Source organism: Hyla sarda, chromosome 1, assembly GCF_029499605.1.
Source record: "Hyla sarda isolate aHylSar1 chromosome 1, aHylSar1.hap1, whole genome shotgun sequence".
Taxonomy (NCBI): domain Eukaryota; kingdom Metazoa; phylum Chordata; class Amphibia; order Anura; family Hylidae; genus Hyla; species Hyla sarda.
In genome coordinates, this window is record NC_079189.1 from 363633265 (window position 1) to 363653203 (window position 19939).

The following is a 19939-nucleotide window of genomic DNA, read 5'->3' on the forward strand; positions in this document are numbered from 1 at the left end:
GCAGAAACGCAGTGTGCATGCACCCTTAACCTCTGCTGTGCCTTCTGCAGTGCCCCCCTCCGCACACACATTTTACACATTTTTAGGTCTTCTCTTTTCTCTTGCAGCCGTGAGTCATTGCTGCCGATTCTGTGCGTGGCCTTGTGTATAATATAAGCACTGTGGGGGATCATTGTATGTGACGGTGTATAAATCCAGTTATTTTTCATGCCATTTGCTTGTGTGTATGCAATGCGTAGCTGTGCAAAATTTATAAGTAAAAAAGCAAAAAACAAAAATAAATAAAACGTACGTCCTTCAAAAATAGCTAAATAGCTTAGAACTAAATACGTTTTTCCAGGCTGGGCTGAGATTGTGCAAAAATTGACTTCAGTAGTTTTGATAACTACTGAAGTCAATTTTTGCACAATCTCAGCCCAGCCTGGAAAAACGTATTTAGTTCTAAGCTATTTAGCTATTTTTGAAGGACGTACGTTTTATTTGTTTTTGTTTTTTTACATAAAAATGTCCATTGTAAACACAATGATAAATCCTCCCCTGTATGTCTGCAGTACACTGGCTTTCTGTATGAGAATGTGATGCTTAGTATAAGGAAGCAAGTGAAGCAGGGAGGGGGCTCTGGGCCAGTTAGGAGGAGCCTGCTGGAGTGCAATGCTGTATGTGTGTATGAGTGTGTGCTGGAGACTGTATAGCATTAAGGGAAAGCCATCAGACAGGCGGGGGCGGCTCAGTGTCACAGTGAACAACATATCGCACCCAGGATCCATACATCTCAGGGACTTATACAACAGAAAACTGATGCATTTGATGTCATTTGGCAGGAAGAAGCACAGATCATGGGTTTGACATGTTGACAGGATCTCAGCACTTGGTGGAGCACAGCATCAAGAAGGTGAGCACCAACAATAATACCTGCTGATATGCTAGCACTGGCTTCTTCTCCCTTTCACATTCTGCCAGTGGGGTTTATTTCACTCTTTATAGGATTTTGTTACATTTGTGTTTCTTATCATTGCATTCTCTATATCTGCATATGCATTTATATGGTATACACCAGCTATGAATGGATAAGCCTCTGGGTGCCCTAACTTCATATATAACTTTTCCTAAATATATTCCATGACTCCTTTAGTCCTAATTCCAGGCAGTTGCATTTTGAGATTGTGTGTCACATTGGTTTGAGGCAGATGGGTGGCATTTTGTCATGTTTTACATTAGGTATACCATTGGCGTAGAATATAAATGCCCTCTCCTGTTTACCTTCCCATCTCATTCCTCATCCATCTCTAAAAAACAGTGGTCTACTCTTCTCCCCTCACCCCCCTCCTCCCCAGTCCCACCTTCTATGCCTGCCTACCTTGGCACACTGTGTACTGTGTACAAGATGTTTGTCAGAGCTGTAAGGATTGCTGTGTTTTGTGCTTGGACTTTGTCATTGTCTGCTGTATAGAATGTGTTCTTTAGCAGATCTAGAGCTAGATGGACTTTTTACAGTATGGGTGTGTGGAGATAGAACAAGCTGTTATTTTTTCTTTAGTACTATGTGAGCAGCATCTAAATCTGCAGAAAATGTCTGGCTGTCAGACACAGACTCTTGCCTATGTCACACATGATACACACCACCGATTATAATGAAGGGACAATCACTATTTGTGTATGGTAGAAGCATTTTACCCCTTTTCCCCAATTCTAAATTATGAGCAGAAGAGCTAAATTTACCAATAAAGCGCAATGAGCTTCATAAATTGCGGGTAAATATAGTGATCTCCTCAATCCACTCTTTGGAAAATAGAATCGATGATTTAGAGCATCTTGCTACGTTAAGTCCAAGATGGCTTATATTTGCGCCAAAAAAAACAAACAGCTCTTGCGGCAACATTTTGGGTGTAAAGGAAAAGTACGCAGTTAATAAATCCATTCGTACTATAGATGTCACTCCAAGGTACCCTGATTCGGCCACATCTGGAGGACATGCTCTACCAAAACGTGCGCAAAAAAAGGGCTTGCGCAAAATTTTGCGTAAAAGAAATACACACAAAATAGGGGTAAAATCTTTGCTACATGTCCCCCATTGAATCTAGCATTTGCAGCAGAACAAGACGTGTGTTATGTCTCTTATAACATCTGGAAATATAGTGTAGGCACTAAAGGGTCATATTTCCTATACATCAGCTGTGTCGAAAATCCCATTGATTCCCACAATGAACCTCAGTGATGATCTTTAGTGGTTTGCGTGGCCTTTAAAGATGGTAACACATTTGTTGCACTCCAGTATAACACTCATGCATAGATATGCAATAGTTTTCTTATGTATTTGCCTATATGCATATGAGGCTTATACAGTGGTCCCTCAAGTTACAATATTAATTGGTTCCAGGACGACCATTGTATGTTGAAACCATTGTATGTTGAGACCAGAACTCTATGGAAACCTGGTAATTGGTTCTGAATAGAGATGAGCGAACTTACAGTAAATTCGATTCGTCACGAACTTCTCGGCTCGGCAGTTGATGACTTATCCTGCATAAATTAGTTCAGCTTTCAGGTGCTCCGGTGGGCTGGAGACTCTTTCCTAGGACTGTATCCACCTTTTCCAGCCCACCGGAGCACCTGAAAGCTGAACTAATTTATGCAGGATAAGGCATCAACTGCCGAGCCGAGAAGTTCGTGACGAATCGAATTTACTGTAAGTTCGCTCATCTCTAGTTCTGAAGCCCCAAAATCTCAGCCAAAAATAGGAAAAAGTGAGGATTAAAGAAAAATAAGTAGATCACTATTACAGATAAAGCAAATCCTTATATATATATATATATATATATATATATATATATATATATGTAAGAAAGAGCTTCTGGGAGCTGTAATCACTGTCTATTTCAGTGTTTCCCAAAGAGGGTGCCTGCAGCTGTTGCAAAACTACAACTCCCAGCATGCCCGGACAGCCGAAGGCTGTCCGGGCATGCTGGGAGTTGTAGTTTTGCAACAGTTGGAGGCACCCTCTTTGGGAAACACTGGTCTATGTAGAGGACAGAAGCTTCTTCAGGGTCCTATACAGAACCCGCAATGTCCTAAAAAAGTAACATGGAGCCACCCTCACCTGGTGTCCAAAGGAGCAGCTAACCCTGGTACAGGTAAAGAGTACAGAACATTTAGTACCTCCCTGTAATGTAGGGGGCGCTACCAGACACCAGTCAGTGCATGCACTTTAGGAATACAGGGGTTTTACCAGTGAAATGTCCGTTCTTCCAGCCAGTGACAGATTCCATAGTATTGTATGTTGAGTCTGGTTTCAAGTTACAATGGTCCAGAAAAGACCATTGTATGTTGAAACTATTGTATGTTGAGGCCATTGTAAGTTGAGGGATCACTGTAGTATAAACCACTGTTTGTGCAAAGTATTTAAGGTACTGCATATACGACCTTTAACAAATGCGTATGTATGAGCAGACCAAGATCATGTCTTTATTTAGAAGTTTACAATTTTTTTCAAAATATTTTGACAAACATATTGTAGATTTGGAAATGTACACAGTTGGGCAATACATTGGAGAACCTTTTCTTTATTAGGGGGAGATTTATCAAAACCTGTGCAGAGAAAAACTTGCCCAGTTGCCCATAGCAACCAATCAGCTTGCTTCTTTCATTTTTCACAGGCCTTCATAAAAATGAAAGAAGCGATCTGATTGGTTGCTATGGGCAACTGGACAAGTTTTCCTCTGCACAGGTTTTGATAAATCTCCCCCATTAATATTGTTACCTTTCTGTGCTATCTTGTGCTATAAAATCCCTGTCCTTTACATTTGCTGTAGAACATACACCTCTCTTCCGGCTGCCCTTTCTCTAGGATAAAGGTTGGGGCTATGCCAGCCCTGCTCTACCTGCTGACCTGAAGTTGGGCCGGGCATATTCTAAAACAAGTTGAGAAGCTAAATAAGCTAAAAGTATAAGTGCAATAAGAGCTGTATCTCAGACCATAAATGTATATACGACAATCAGCCATAACTTTAAAACCACAAAAAGTATTGATAATCTTGTTACCATGGCCTCTGTTAAGAGGGATGATATATTAAAAGACAAGTATTATGGAAAAAATCTTCGGATAGGGGATACGTTTTAGATCACAGGGGGTCGGAGCACTGGGGCCCCCTGCGATCTCCTGTTTAGAGCCCCGGCTCTCCTTCACAGCGGCACATCATGCCCCCTCTATATAGCTCTATGGGAGAGCCGAAGATTGCCGAACGGCTCTCCACTAGAGGTATATGGAGAGACAGAGACAGGAAATCGCGGGGGGCCCCAGCACTCATACCCCCCACGATCTAAAACGTATCCCCTATCCTTAGAATAGGGGATACGTTTTTTTTTTCATGATACTTGTCCTTTAACCCCTTAAGGACGCAGGACGTAAATGTACGTCCTGGTGAGGTGGTACTTAACGCACCAGGACGTACATTTACGTCCTGTGCATAACCGCGGGCATCGGAGCGATGCCCGTGTCATGCGTGGCTGATCCCGGCTGCTGATCGCAGCCAGGGACCCGCCGGCAATGGCCGACGCCCGCGATCTCGCGGGCGTCCGCCATTAACCCCTCAGGTGCCGGGATCAATACAGATCCCGGCATCTGCGGCAGTTCGCGATTTAAATGAACAATCGGATCGCCCGCAGCGCTGCTGCGGGGATCCGATCATTCATAACGCCGCACGGAGGTCCCCTCACCTTCCTCCGTGCGGCTCCTGGCATCTCCTGCTCTGGTCTGAGATCGAGCAGACCAGAGCAGGAGATGACCGATAATACTGATCTGTTCTATGTCCTATACATAGAACAGATCAGTATTAGCAATCATGGTATTGCTATGAATAGTCCCCTATGGGGACTATTCAAGTGTAAAAAAAAATGTAAAAAAATGTAAAAGTAAAAGTAAAAAAAAAATCCCCTCCCCCAATAAAAAAGTAAAACGTCCGTTTTTTCCTATTTTACCCCCAAAAAGCGTAAAAAACATTTTTTATAGACATATTTGGTATCGCCGCATGCGTAAATGTCCGAACTATTAAAATAAAATGTTAATGATCCCGTACGGTGAACGGCGTGAACGAAAAAAAAATAAAAGTCCAAAATTCCTACTTTTTTAATACATTTTATTTAAAAAAAAATTATAAAAAATGTATTAAAAGTTTTTTATATGCAAATGTGGTATCAAAAAAAAGTACAGATCATGGCGCAAAAAATGAGCCCCCATACAGCCACTTATACGGAAAAATAAAAAAGTTAGAGGTCATCAAAATAAAGGGATTATAAACGTACTAATTTGGTTAAAAAGTTTGTGATTTTTTTTAAGCGCAACAATAATATAAAAGTATGTAATAATGGGTATCATTTTAATCGTATTGACCCTCAGAATAAAGAACACATGTCATTTTTACCATAAATTGTACGGCGTGAAAACAAAACCTTCCAAAATTAGCAAAATTGCGTTTTTCGTTTAAATTTTCCCACAAAAATAGTGTTTTTTGGTTGCGCCATACATTTTATGATATAATGAGTGATGTCATTACAAAGGACAACTGGTCGCGCAAAAAACAAGCCCTCATACTAGTCTGTGGATGAAAATATAAAAGAGTTATGATTTTTAGAAGGCGAGGAGGAAAAAATGAAAACGTAAAAATTAAATTGTCTGAGTCCTTAAGGCCAAAATGGCCTGAGTCCTTAAGGGGTTAAGCAGCAAGTGAACAGTCAGTTCTTAGGGCTGAAGTGTTGGAAGCAGGAAACAAGCATAAAGATCTTGGTGACTTTCACCTAGGTTAATTCGGGATGGTTGTCTTGATCATAGAATCTCCAAAATGTCAAGTCTTGTTGGATGTTCCTGGTATCCAGTGGTTAGTACCTACTAAAAATGCCCCAAGGATGGTCAATCAGTGGACACTTAAAGGAGTTCTCCACTGGAATTTTTTTTTTTTTTTTTATCAACTGGTTCCGGAAAGTTAAACAGATTTGTAAATTACTTCTATTAAAACATCTTAATCCTTCCACTTATCAGCTGCTGTATGATCCACAGGAAGTTCTTTTCTTTTTTAATTTCTTTCCAGTCTGACCACAGTGCTCTCTGCTGACACCTCTGTCCATGTCAGGAACTGTCCACAGCAAGAGAGGTTTTCTATGGGGATTTGCTTCTACTCTGGACAGTTCCTGATATGGACAGAGGTGTCAGCAGAGAGCACTGTGGTTAGACAGAAAATAAATTAAAAAATAAAATAACTTCCTGTGGAGCATACAGCAGCTGATAAGTACTGGAAGGATTAAGATTTTTTAATAGAAGTGATTTAAATATATATATAACTTACTGGCACCAGTTGATTTAAACAACATTTTTTTTCCAGTGGAGTACCCCTTTAAGCCTCACTGATGCACATAGAGGTCGAAGGCTAGCCTGTCTGTTTTCATTTCAAAGAACAACTTCAACATAAATTGCTACTAAATATTATTGGCTACAATATAAAGGTGTCAAAATACACAATGCATTGCAGCTTGCTGCAGTCACAGACTGGTCCAAAGCCTCAGACTGAGCTCTTGCACATACAAAGGGAATGTGAGAATTAAACCCGGACTATGGAGCAATGGAAGAAAGTGGTCAAGTTTCATGAATCATGATATCATAAGGAGGGTTGGGTGCAGATGTGTCACTTACCTGGGGAAAAAGATGGCACCAGGATGTACTATGGGAATAAGACAAGCTGATGGAGGCAGTGTGATGTTCTGGACAATGTTCTGCTGGGAAACCTTGGGTCTTGGCATTCATGTGGATGTAACATTGACACATACAACCTGCCTGTACATTGTTGCACCACTTTATGGTAACAATATAGCCCAATTGCTGTGGCCTATTTAAACAGTATAACATTCCTATCCATAAGGCAGAAGTTATTCAGGAATTGTCAAAGGACATGATAAAAAGATCAAGGTGTTTATTTGGCCTCCACATTTCCCAGATCTCAATCCAAATGGACATCTGTGGGATATGCTGGGAAAACGTGTCCAAGCCATGGAGGTCCCATCTCACAACAGAGCTAGTTTTCCAAATACTTTGGGGGCTGTGAAGTGGGCATCTACTTAATAAACTAAAAGCATGCATATATCTAATAAACTGTGTAACTACGCAACTATGGAACTTGAAAAACTAAGGAAACCGCTAAACCCCAAATCCCAGTGAAAGATGGTGATATGGTGATTTACAATGTGTTTTAGTGAACTAACAGGAGCTCTTGGAAGACTACTGCACTAATATAACCTAATAAGAAATAGATGGGTGTAAATACATGTTTTCATTGTGGTTAAAATGTAGTTTTTTTTAATGATTCTAGGAAGTGTGAATGTACTGATAAACATGATAATGGGTGGAGTGATTCCATTGGGATCCTTTCAGCTGTTTTGTACGTGTACTTTTGTACATACCTAATAGTTACAGTAGAATGAAGACTCACTCATAGTAATCATCAGTTGCTATATATGACTCGCAGTAAGTTACAAAAGCCTATGAGAAAGTTATTTCTCCCATGTATGTTTAGGGGTAGTGTATGATCGTAGCCTTGACTGTACTTTGATGTATCTTTCTTGAGTAGGTAGTGCACTGCTCTATGGTACACTAAGAGAGGCTGTCTCATGGATGTCATAGAAGAATGTTCTTGGAATGTACTCACCTTGCCGTGGTCCATGAGCAGTTCTGGCCTCCTCCTTTTCACTGCACTATTGCTATTGCGACCAGCCCCATTAACAGCGGGGCTAGTTAGCCTATCAAAGAATGGGACTTCGGGCCAATCAGACTTGGAATGCCAATGCAACATGCTGCCTGACAGTGCTGGGCATAAACAGGCCACTGCTGGCCACAGTCACTTATGATTGGTTTTCTCTGTGAGCCTTACACATGTATTCTGTCTTTGGATATCTGGTACTCTGACCTCCTGCTTGCATTTGACCAGGCCTCTGACTTCGGATTCTGCTTATGATGATCACTTCTGGTTTGACCTTGTTTGACCCCTGAACTTGTTTTAATCACTGTTCCTCTGGCTCTGACACTGGCTTGGTTTACTGACATGTTTCTGGTTCTTTCCTTGTGCCCAAATGGTTTGGACCTGGTCTGACTATCCTCCTACCTGTAGGCTAGTCCCTCTGCACTTAGCTAGGCAAAGGATTGTCATCCACTTAGGGGCCGCTACCTTGTGCAGATACTTCAAGTGGGACAGTTGACTATATTACATTTATTCTGCAGTGACTGTTGCAGTGAAAATGTATAAGCAGTACCAGTGCCCCCTAGAGATAGCATCTGATTGCTAAGGGTGCCAGAAGCTTTATAGAAGAGATTGTCTTCATGAGACAACTCCTCTATTAATACTCATCATCCTTAATCCATTAGGCCTGAGAATTCCATTTATTAGGACTATTGATGAACACTATACACCAAATTAGATGGTCTCTTGGCAAGTGTCAAGCATTCCAGCTACAAAGCAGTAGAAAAAGAATAAGCTATATGAGCTCATCTGTTACAAGAGGTTTGTTGCTATAGCTCCACTATTGCTGTTACTGACAATGTAGACTATATTTTATATTATGCAATGAGCTGCACAAAACCTGTATAGCAAGATCTAGTGTCACCTCTTGCTAGACAAAAAGTATATGTAGAAATGACAACAAACTGAATTGACCTCCTGGCTAGAGAATCAGAATGCTGTGTAAGAAATGGAGTTACATGGTTCAAATGTAGGCATCTGCTCAATGACTTCAGTGTGTCATAGGTGAACATTAACCCCATAACGACCATAGCAGATATATCAGTCATGACACTGTTAAAGGAGTTGTTCAGTAAACACACAACTTATATTGTGTCTGATCACGGGGGACCCAGCAGTCTATGATCTCCAGAATGGGGCCCTGGCTCTCAGAGAGCACTCCTAAGGATAGGGGATAAGTTGTGATTCACCAGAAAACCCAATAATCTGAAGGAAGTGTTCTCCATTGCTGGCTATTAACTGCTTAAATGTAAGGGCATTTAAACAGCACGTCATAGCTTCTACAGTGGCTGGATCGGCTTCCCGCCATGCAATCGTAGGGAGACATTCCACTGACATGGCAGCCTGTGGCCTGTACTAGTCCGCCATGGCTGCCATGACTCAACTACTGGTACAGTCTGCCATACACTTAGATGGTAGAGAACACAACCCATTTTAGGCTTTTTCTTTGCCACTGAGCTAAATATTTTGATACAACAGAGCACTATTACTTTAACAAAAGAGTTGCAGGTACAGTGTTAATCCATCTTGACACTGATTACAGCCTATTATTTACATTAGTATTTGGTTAGGTGTTGCTCACAGAATTCATGAGGCTCCAAAGAAACATTAAGAATACCCTCTCATCACCTTGTTGACAGTAAGGCTATGTTCAGACGATGGAATGTAAGCACGGAAAATCTCAGTGTGGACATTCCACTGACTGCCTAGCGCTGGCAATACATGTCGTTGCTAGGACCACTCGGAAATGTGCCGTCTCATAGATGGCAATGCATTTCCAACAAGAGTCCGTAGCGGACATTGGAATTGGATTTGGAATGTTTTACATCTGATGTAAATTCTGAAATTCTGCTATGTTAAAGGGGCACTCCGCCTCTATACATCTTATCCCCTATCCAAAGAATAAGCTCCATTGCGTTCTGAACACAGAAACTTAGATCTTATGTGTTCATGACGTCATGCCATGCCCCTCCATTCATTAATGGAGGCCCTCCATTCATTAATGGAGGGAGTGTGATGGCTGTGGTCGCCCTTCATCTGGCACGAAGCAGAGTTCGCTCCGTGCATCAGGGTGCCGCAACGGAGACCAACGATATCAGAAATCTTATCACCTATCCTTTGGATAGGAGATACGATGTTAAGGGGTGGAGTACCCCTTTAACAGCACAGTAGAATCCCATTAAAATCAATGGGACTCTGCTGCTTCTGTGTAATCTCCATGCGGAATTCCATACAGAAATGTTATCGTGTGAACATAGCCTAAACTGTTCCATATCAGCGCAGACAAGTATTATTTATTTTTTATTTTTACCAGTCCCCCAGCAACATTTATAAAATGCTTAATTCATAGGTTACCCCTTAAGGGTATTATGAATGTGTGCTTTATTGCCCTTTATAGTAAAAGTCTATTAAGCAATTATATGAGAATTCATCCAATGCCCCAACATGAGTGTGGTATAGCGATACGAGGGGGGGGGGGGGGAAATGTTGTTATAAAAATAGTTAAGTTTGAGTTAAGGTGTGTATGTACATGAGGGGTGCCACACTGATTCTTTTCCTCAGATGAAGAAATGCCTAGCCACCAGCTGTGTTGAGGGGGTCACTGTAGTCCTGTGTCTGATGGCTGGTGGGGCTTCTTTTAAAGGAACACTGTCAGCTCTTTATCATGCTGATTGGGCTTGATGCTTGCACTGTACGTCAATCAGTAAAGGCAGGGAGAGGGAGGAGAGGGAGAAGGTGTGCCATATTGCGGCTCAGCACCACGACCTGGGCACTTAAGCTTGAAAGAAAAATAAGGTTTTATATGTTTGCAAAAGGCTGTAGGTCAAGGCACAGATATCATTTGATTGATTGTCCTATCCGTGATTTGCTAACATCTGCAGTTCATACCATCATATTGAACTGACAGACTTCCGTATAAAGTAATGGGACAACCTGAGACTCTATAGGTTTCTAGGTTACTTTATTGAACTATTGATGTCTATTGAAGATAAATAATATGAAACAATTGCCGTTTGTATTTTTATTTAAAGCGGCTTCAACTTTTTTATTGGTCATTTTGTTAGTTGAGGTATTTGCTACATTATGTGGCATATGCATTACCTGGTTGCATGGCGTGATGTGGAGCTTATTTATAATGGAAGTAAGTAACACACCTACAGCATTGTACTATGTTTAACTACAGTCTCATATGTCAGTAGTCCCAGCCAATGCCTAGCATTGCCCAGGTAACGTAACCTGTCCTTGTATGACAGAGAGTTAAACATACATTATAAATATCATTTCTTAGCGCCCTCCTTAAACCGCTGAACTTCAAAGGTCAAGGCACCTGATTCTTTGCACTGCTATACTGCTTGTCATCTTAGAAGATTGCAATCATGTGACTGGTTGGGCTATGTAGTAGTGCACAGAAGTGCGTTTCCTATTACTTTTTTGCAGCTAGTTATTCCTACGTGCATACCACTGCAGCTGAATTTTATTCCATACGTTTGTTTGGGTCTTTTATGCTTTACAGTAAATGAATGTTTTTTTCCAGGGCACTATCTGTTCCAGCTCACCTAATAAAGCTGCAGAAATTCCACAGTGAAGGCAACCATAAAAGCACTGTCAACTTATATTTTGCTCAAGGCATTGAAAGACTTGATATACTGCTATGTCAGTGCACACATGGCTTTAAACATCAGCATTTAACAGAGCTTGTGCTTAGTTTGACTGCTTCTGCTAAAAGCCTTGCTCAAGAAAATTACCCTGAATCAATATTGCATTTCACAGAGTTTTTCTATTTTCTTACAAACTCTGAAAGCTATTGGCTTGTAGAGAAATTCTGCTTATGACTGTAGAGGGTGTTCTTGTCTGTGGCTTGCTGGTGCAGTGGATTACCATTGCTAACATCTAATGGTTGATATGTGGAAATGAATACAGTACAGACATATGTAGCAGAAATGCGTTTGTCAGATATAGCAGAGCTTCTGTCATTTGGCACAATTTCTTAGGATATTACATGTCATTGAAGATTTTCCATAGGACTGCAGGTCAATCTACCTCAATATCTTATTGGACATTTAGTAAAACTGTGCAAATAGAGTAGTTGGAGTAGGTGTCCATAGCAAACTATCTGCTTCTAGGTCTTACTTTTACATTGAAAAAGCACTGCATTAGGAAAAGCTGACACCTAACACTCCTTCTGACTCCTTTTGACTAATAATGCAGTAACATGCGGCATAATGCGGTAACATATGGTGGCCATGTCACGATCGGCTCTCAAATAACTTGTTGATCTCTTCCCTGTGGAGCAGAAGGCAGCATGGCAGCCATGGGTAAATGTGAGGACTTGAGTGTCTTTGACCACAGGCAGATTGTTGGGGCCTGGAGCTGTGTTGCCAGTATTTCTGAGACAGCAACACTTGTTGGCTGTTCCCAAACTACAGTATAAAGAGTTTACCAAAACTGGATGAACTGTGGTCAGTCATCCAGCCGAAGATCACACAGCAGCAAGCCACTTGGGGTTGATCCAAGAGGTGAGCCTTGGGTGGCACATTTGATATCTCAACATCTCAGTATCTCACTTGACAACAGTAGGAAAGTAAGGGGCAAATAAGACAAATTACCACAGTAACCATGTTATGGACTTTTTTGTCAACTGTGGTTCAATAACCAAACACTGACAAAGGTGTCCTTGATGACTGTTACGCCGAGCGCTCCGGGTCCCCGCTCCTCCCCGGAGCGCTCGCTTCACTCTCCCCGCGGCAGCGCTCCGGTCACGTCCTCTGACCCGGGGCGCTGCGATTCCGCTGTCAGCCGGGATGCGATTCGCGATGCGGGTAGCGCCCGCTCGCGATGCGCACCCCGGCTCCCCTACCTGACTCGCTCTCCGTCTGTTCTGTCCCGGCGCGCGCGGCCCCGCTCCCTAGGGCGCGCGCGCGCCGGGTCTCTGCGATTTAAAGGGCCACTGCGCCGCTGATTGGCGCAGTGGTTCCAATTAGTGTGTTCACCTGTGCACTTCCCTATATCACCTCACTTCCCCTGCACTCCCTTGCCGGATCTGGTTGCCTTAGTGCCAGTGAAAGCGTTCCTTGTGTGTTCCTTGCCTGTGTTTCCAGACCTTCTGCCGTTGCCCCTGACTACGATCCTTGCTGCCTGCCCCGACCTTCTGCTACGTCCGACCTTGCTTTTGCCTACTCCCTTGTACCGCGCCTATCTTCAGCAGCCAGAGAGGTGAGCCGTTGCTAGTGGATACGACCTGGTCACTACCGCCGCAGCAAGACCATCCCGCTTTGCGGCGGGCTCTGGTGAAAACCAGTAGTGGCTTAGAACCGGTCCACTAGCACGGTCCACACCAATCCCTCTCTGGCACAGAGGATCCACTACCTGCCAGCCGGCATCGTGACAGTAGATCCGGCCATGGATCCCGCTGAAGTTCCTCTGCCAGTTGTCGCTGACCTCACCACGGTGGTCGCCCAGCAGTCACAACAGATAGCGCAACAAGGCCAACAGCTGTCTCAACTGACCGTTTTGCTACAACAGTTACTACCACAGCTTCAGCAGTCATCTCCTCCGCCAGCTCCTGCACCTCCTCCGCAGCGAGTGGCCGCTCCTGGGATACGCTTATCCTTGCCGGATAAATTTGATGGGGACTCTAAGTTTTGCCGTGGCTTTCTTTCCCAATGTTCCCTGCATCTGGAGATGATGTCGGACCTGTTTCCCACTGAAAGGTCTAAGGTGGCTTTCGTAGTCAGCCTTCTGTCCGGAAAAGCCCTGTCATGGGCCACACCGCTCTGGGACCGCAATGACCCCGTCACTGCCTCAGTACACTCCTTCTTCTCGGAAATCCGAAGTGTCTTTGAGGAACCTGCCCGAGCCTCTTCTGCTGAGACTGCCCTGTTGAACCTGGTCCAGGGTAATTCTTCCGTTGGCGAGTATGCCGTACAATTCCGTACTCTTGCTTCAGAATTGTCCTGGAATAATGAGGCCCTCTGCGCGACCTTCAAAAAAGGCCTATCCAGCAACATTAAAGATGTTCTGGCCGCACGAGAAATTCCTGCTAATCTACATGAACTTATTCACCTAGCCACTCGCATTGACATGCGTTTTTCCGAAAGGCGTCAGGAACTCCGCCAAGATATGGACTCTGTTCGCACGAGGCGTTTCTTCTCCTCGGCTCCTCTCTCCTCTGGTCCCCTGCAATCTGTTCCTGTGCCTCCCGCCGTGGAGGCTATGCAGGTCGACCGGTCTCGCCTGACACCTCAAGAGAGGACACGACGCCGTATGGAGAACCTCTGCCTGTACTGTGCTAGTACCGAACACTTCCTGAGAGATTGTCCTATCCGTCCTCCCCGCCTGGAAAGACGTACGCTGACTCCGCACAAAGGTGAGACAGTCCTTGATGTCTACTCTGCTTCTCCACGTCTTACTGTGCCTGTGCGGATGTCTGCCTCTGCCTTCTCCTTCTCTACAGTGGCCTTCTTGGACTCTGGATCTGCAGGAAATTTTATTTTGGCCTCTCTCGTCAACAGGTTCAACATCCCGGTGACCAGTCTCGCCAGACCCCTCTACATCAATTGTGTAAATAATGAAAGATTGGACTGTTCCATACGTTTCCGCACGGAGCCCCTTCTTATGAGCATCGGATCTCATCATGAGAGGATTGAACTTTTGGTCCTCCCCAATTGCACCTCGGAAATTCTCCTTGGACTTCCCTGGCTTCAACTTCATTCCCCTACCCTGGATTGGTCCACTGGGGAGATCAAGAGTTGGGGGTCCTCTTGTTCCAAGAACTGTCTAAAACCGGTTCCCAGTAACCCTTGCCGTAACTCTGTGGTTCCTCCAGTAACCGGTCTCCCTAAGGCCTATATGGACTTCGCGGATGTTTTCTGCAAAAAACAAGCTGAGACTCTACCTCCTCACAGGCCTTATGATTGCCCTATCGACCTCCTCCCGGGCACTACTCCACCCCGGGGCAGAATTTATCCTCTCTCTGCCCCAGAGACTCTTGCCATGTCCGAATACGTCCAGGAGAATCTAAAAAAGGGCTTTATCCGTAAATCCTCCTCTCCTGCCGGAGCCGGATTTTTCTTTGTGTCCAAAAAAGATGGCTCCCTACGTCCTTGCATTGACTACCGCGGTCTTAATAAAATCACGGTTAAGAACCGCTACCCCTTACCCCTCATCTCTGAACTCTTTGATCGCCTCCAAGGTGCCCACATCTTCACTAAATTGGACTTAAGAGGCGCCTATAACCTCATCCGCATCAGAGAGGGGGACGAGTGGAAAACGGCATTTAACACCAGAGATGGACACTTTGAGTATCTGGTCATGCCCTTTGGACTGTGCAACGCCCCTGCCGTCTTCCAAGACTTTGTCAATGAAATTTTTCGTGATCTGTTATACTCCTGTGTTGTTGTATATCTGGACGATATCCTAATTTTTTCTGCCAATCTAGAAGAACACCGCCAGCATGTCCGTATGGTTCTTCAGAGACTTCGTGACAACCAACTCTATGCCAAAATTGAGAAATGTCTGTTTGAATGCCAATCTCTTCCTTTTCTAGGATATTTGGTCTCTGGCCAGGGACTACAGATGGATCCAGACAAACTCTCTGCCGTCTTAGATTGGCCACGCCCCTCCGGACTCCGTGCTATCCAACGCTTTTTGGGGTTCGCCAATTATTACAGGCAATTTATTCCACATTTTTCTACCATTGTGGCTCCTATCGTGGCTTTAACCAAAAAAAATGCTGATCCCAAGTCCTGGCCTCCTCAAGCAGAAGACGCCTTTAAACGACTCAAGTCTGCCTTTTCTTCGGCTCCCGTCCTCTCCAGACCTGACCCTTCCAAACCCTTCCTATTGGAGGTTGATGCCTCCTCAGTGGGAGCTGGAGCTGTTCTTCTACAAAAAAATTCTTCCGGGCATGCTGTCACTTGTGGTTTTTTCTCTAGGACCTTCTCTCCAGCGGAGAGGAACTACTCCATCGGGGATCGAGAGCTTCTAGCCATTAAATTAGCACTTGAGGAATGGAGGCATCTGCTGGAGGGATCAAGTTCTCCTGTTATTATCTACACCGACCACAAGAACCTCTCCTACCTCCAGTCTGCCCAACGGCTGAATCCTCGCCAGGCCCGGTGGTCTCTGTTCTTTGCCCGATTTAATTTTGAGATTCACTTTCGTCCTGCCGATAAGAACATTAGGGCCGATGCTCTCTCTCGTTCCTCGGATGCCTCAGAAGTTGAACTCTCTCCGCAACACATCATTCCACCAGACTGCCTGATCTCCACTTCTCCTGCCTCCATCAGGCAGACTCCTCCAGGAAAGACCTTTGTTTCTCCTCGCCAACGCCTCGGAATCCTCAAATGGGGTCACTCCTCCCATCTCGCAGGTCATGCGGGTATCAAGAAATCTGTGCAACTCATCTCCCGCTTCTATTGGTGGCCGACTCTGGAGACGGATGTTGTGGACTTTGTGCGAGCCTGCACTATCTGTGCCCGGGATAAGACTCCTCGCCAGAAGCCCGCTGGTTTTCTTCATCCTCTGCCTGTCCCCGAACAGCCTTGGTCGCTGATTGGTATGGATTTTATTACTGATTTACCCCCTTCCCGTGGCAACACTGTTATTTGGTTGGTCGTTGATCGATTCTCCAAAATGGCACATTTCATCCCTCTTCCTGGTCTTCCTTCTGCGCCTCAGTTGGCTAAACAATTTTTTGTACACATTTTTCGTCTTCACGGGTTGCCTACGCAGATTGTCTCGGATAGAGGCGTCCAATTCGTGTCTAAATTCTGGAGGGCTCTCTGTAAACAACTCAAGATTAAATTAAATTTTTCTTCTGCATATCATCCCCAGTCCAATGGACAAGTAGAAAGGATTAACCAGATCTTGGGTGATTATTTGCGACATTTTGTTTCCTCCCGCCAGGATGACTGGGCAGATCTCCTCCCATGGGCCGAATTCTCGTATAACTTCAGGGTCTCTGAGTCTTCCTCCAAATCCCCATTTTTCGTGGTGTACGGCCGTCACCCTCTTCCCCCCCTCCCTACTCCCTTGCCCTCTGGTCTGCCCGCTGTGGATGAAATTTCTCGTGACCTTCCCATCATATGGAGAGAGACCCAAAATTCTCTCTTACAGGCTTCATCACGCATGAAGAAGTTTGCGGATAAGAAAAGAAGAGCTCCCCCCGTTTTTTCCCCTGGAGACAAGGTATGGCTCTCCGCTAAATATGTCCGCTTCCGTGTCCCTAGCTACAAGTTGGGACCACGCTATCTTGGTCCTTTCAAAATTTTGTGTCAAATTAATCCTGTCTCTTATAAACTTCTTCTTCCTCCCTCTCTTCGTATCCCTAATGCCTTTCACGTCTCTCTTCTCAAACCACTCATCCTCAACCGTTTTTCTCCCAAATCTGTTCCTCCCACTCCTGTTTCCGGCTCCTCGGACATCTTCTCGGTCAAAGAAATTTTAGCTGCCAAAAAGTTCAGAGGGAAAAATTTTTTTTTAGTGGACTGGGAGGGTTGTGGTCCTGAAGAGAGATCCTGGGAACCTGAGGACAACATCCTAGACAAAAGTCTGCTCCTCAGGTTCTCAGGCTCTAAGAAGAGGGGGAGACCCAAGGGGGGGGGTACTGTTACGCCGAGCGCTCCGGGTCCCCGCTCCTCCCCGGAGCGCTCGCTTCACTCTCCCCGCGGCAGCGCTCCGGTCACGTCCTCTGACCCGGGGCGCTGCGATTCCGCTGTCAGCCGGGATGCGATTCGCGATGCGGGTAGCGCCCGCTCGCGATGCGCACCCCGGCTCCCCTACCTGACTCGCTCTCCGTCTGTTCTGTCCCGGCGCGCGCGGCCCCGCTCCCTAGGGCGCGCGCGCGCCGGGTCTCTGCGATTTAAAGGGCCACTGCGCCGCTGATTGGCGCAGTGGTTCCAATTAGTGTGTTCACCTGTGCACTTCCCTATATCACCTCACTTCCCCTGCACTCCCTTGCCGGATCTTGTTGCCTTAGTGCCAGTGAAAGCGTTCCTTGTGTGTTCCTTGCCTGTGTTTCCAGACCTTCTGCCGTTGCCCCTGACTACGATCCTTGCTGCCTGCCCCGACCTTCTGCTACGTCCGACCTTGCTTTTGCCTACTCCCTTGTACCGCGCCTATCTTCAGCAGCCAGAGAGGTGAGCCGTTGCTAGTGGATACGACCTGGTCACTACCGCCGCAGCAAGACCATCCCGCTTTGCGGCGGGCTCTGGTGAAAACCAGTAGTGGCTTAGAACCGGTCCACTAGCACGGTCCACACCAATCCCTCTCTGGCACAGAGGATCCACTACCTGCCAGCCGGCATCGTGACAATGACCCTTCATCATCCCAAACAATGTCTGGAGTGATGATTGCGGTTCCCTGCTGAACCATTCAGACGGCCAGGTCTGCATCTGGAATAAACAGCATGAAGCAGTATGTGGGTGTATCAGGCCAGTGATGGTGTCATGATCCAGGGAGCCTTTTAATGCATTTTCTAAGACCATTGGTCATTATACCACAAGTTGTAAACACTATAGGGATTTGTTGGGTGACCTTTGTCACCTATATCTTTAGGAGATCTTCCCCAATCACAGTGTCATATTTCAACAGGACATTGCACCTTGTCATTGGGCTTTAAAACTAGGGAGTGGCTTGAGGAACAGGACAATGAATTCTCCACAGTCCCTAGGCTCCCAAACTCACTGGACTGTTACCCTATTGAACATGTTTGGGATATGCTGAAACATGTTGTGAGAAACCTTGCTTTTGAAAAATGTGCACCAAATTACACAGCTGCTACAGTGGTCGTTGGTCAACCTGAGTATGGAAAAAAGTTTGCCACCTTGTGAAAGCTGTTGCTCAACGTTTGGTAGCTGTACACAAAAAGGTAGACTAACCCATTATTGAGAAGGTATTCCTAATGCAGTGATCATTCAGTGTATAGACCCCTTTTAAATAAAAGGTGCAATCTGACTGATATGGGCAACTACTCCACTTTTCATTGATCTGATGCCACAGCTGACTGTAACTTACCATGATTAAATAGCATGGGCGCTGTTCCTCTTTCTGGTTACAATGGTATTCTGGTCCCACTGCTAGCCCACTGCTCTTCATGCATCTCTTTAGGGCTCATATCAAGCATCTCATAGAGATTGGCAAAGAGCATAGGCAAAGTGACGTATGCTTCATACAGTAGTAGCTGTGAGAATCACACAGTGAGCAAGCGGCGAGGCTGGAACGCTGTCATAGCCAGGAAAAAAAGCTGTTTGGGAAGATGAAAATTGCTCAGCCTTTTCCTTCACAAAATGTTACTGCCAGGGATTAAGAGAAAAAACAAATTACCCAAAGTAATACTTTAAGTAACGGTTCCTTATTTCTTACAATATATAAACATATTCTGTAATAAGTAATAAACTAAAACACCCCTTTTAGGTATGGATGGCAAAGTTTTGGACTGCAGTAAGATCTGTTGGTTGACTAGAGAGGAAATATTATAACATAGTTATTTCATAAGTATCTTATTTATCATAACATAAACCAGAAAAGTTTTGCAAGATTTGTGTATGTGCAGTATTATACTTATACCCTCTGTCCTGAGTTAAACAAAGACTTTCGTATAAGTTATTTAAAATGTTTGCTTCATTTCTTAAGTAAAATATTTGCATAAAAATGATAAAATATGAATAGTACATATAAGTAAAATTTAAAGGAAATCTGTCAGTAGTATCACTCGCACTAAACATGTTACACAGGCTTGTATTGCAGGTGATGCTGATTAAAACGGTGTGTGTAGATTCGCCCTGCCGTTCCGCCACAAATTGGGTTTTTCTGTATATGCTAATGAGTGCCTTGGGGCATGGGCGGAGCTCTGATCTGAGCTTCAGGCACCCTGACGTCATCTTTGCCGGGCGCCCGGCTCATAAATATTTATAAACCCCCTCCCTGCTCCTTCAGCCGTGCTATAGTACTGCGCATGCGCCGCTTACTGTACAACGACGTCTGCAGCTGTGAAGCCGAGGGGAGCACCGCTTCCAGGAGAACACAGTAAGCGGCGCATGCACAGTACTATAACAAAGCCGAAGGACCAGGGAGGGAGTTTATGAATATTGATGAGCCGGGCGCAACGGCCGCCCGGCGAAGATGACACCAGATGAAAAATGGATCATTCTTAGATATCCCCA

General features: G+C 44.8%; 1 protein-coding gene across 4 annotated transcripts in view; it reads left to right on the forward strand.

The window, feature by feature from the left end:
• The first annotated feature begins 646 nt into the window (after positions 1-646).
• PIP5K1B (phosphatidylinositol-4-phosphate 5-kinase type 1 beta) overlaps positions 647-19939 on the forward strand; it is a 177538-nt gene continuing 158245 nt past the window's right edge. For 2 of the 4 annotated variants that reach the window (XM_056523046.1, XM_056523048.1), the window contains exon 1: positions 647-892. The gene's annotated coding sequence lies outside the window, so the exon portion shown is untranslated. Of the gene's footprint in view, positions 893-3753; positions 3944-19939 lie in introns of those variants that run through there. The other 2 variants (XM_056523049.1, XM_056523047.1) reach the window with 2 other exon arrangements.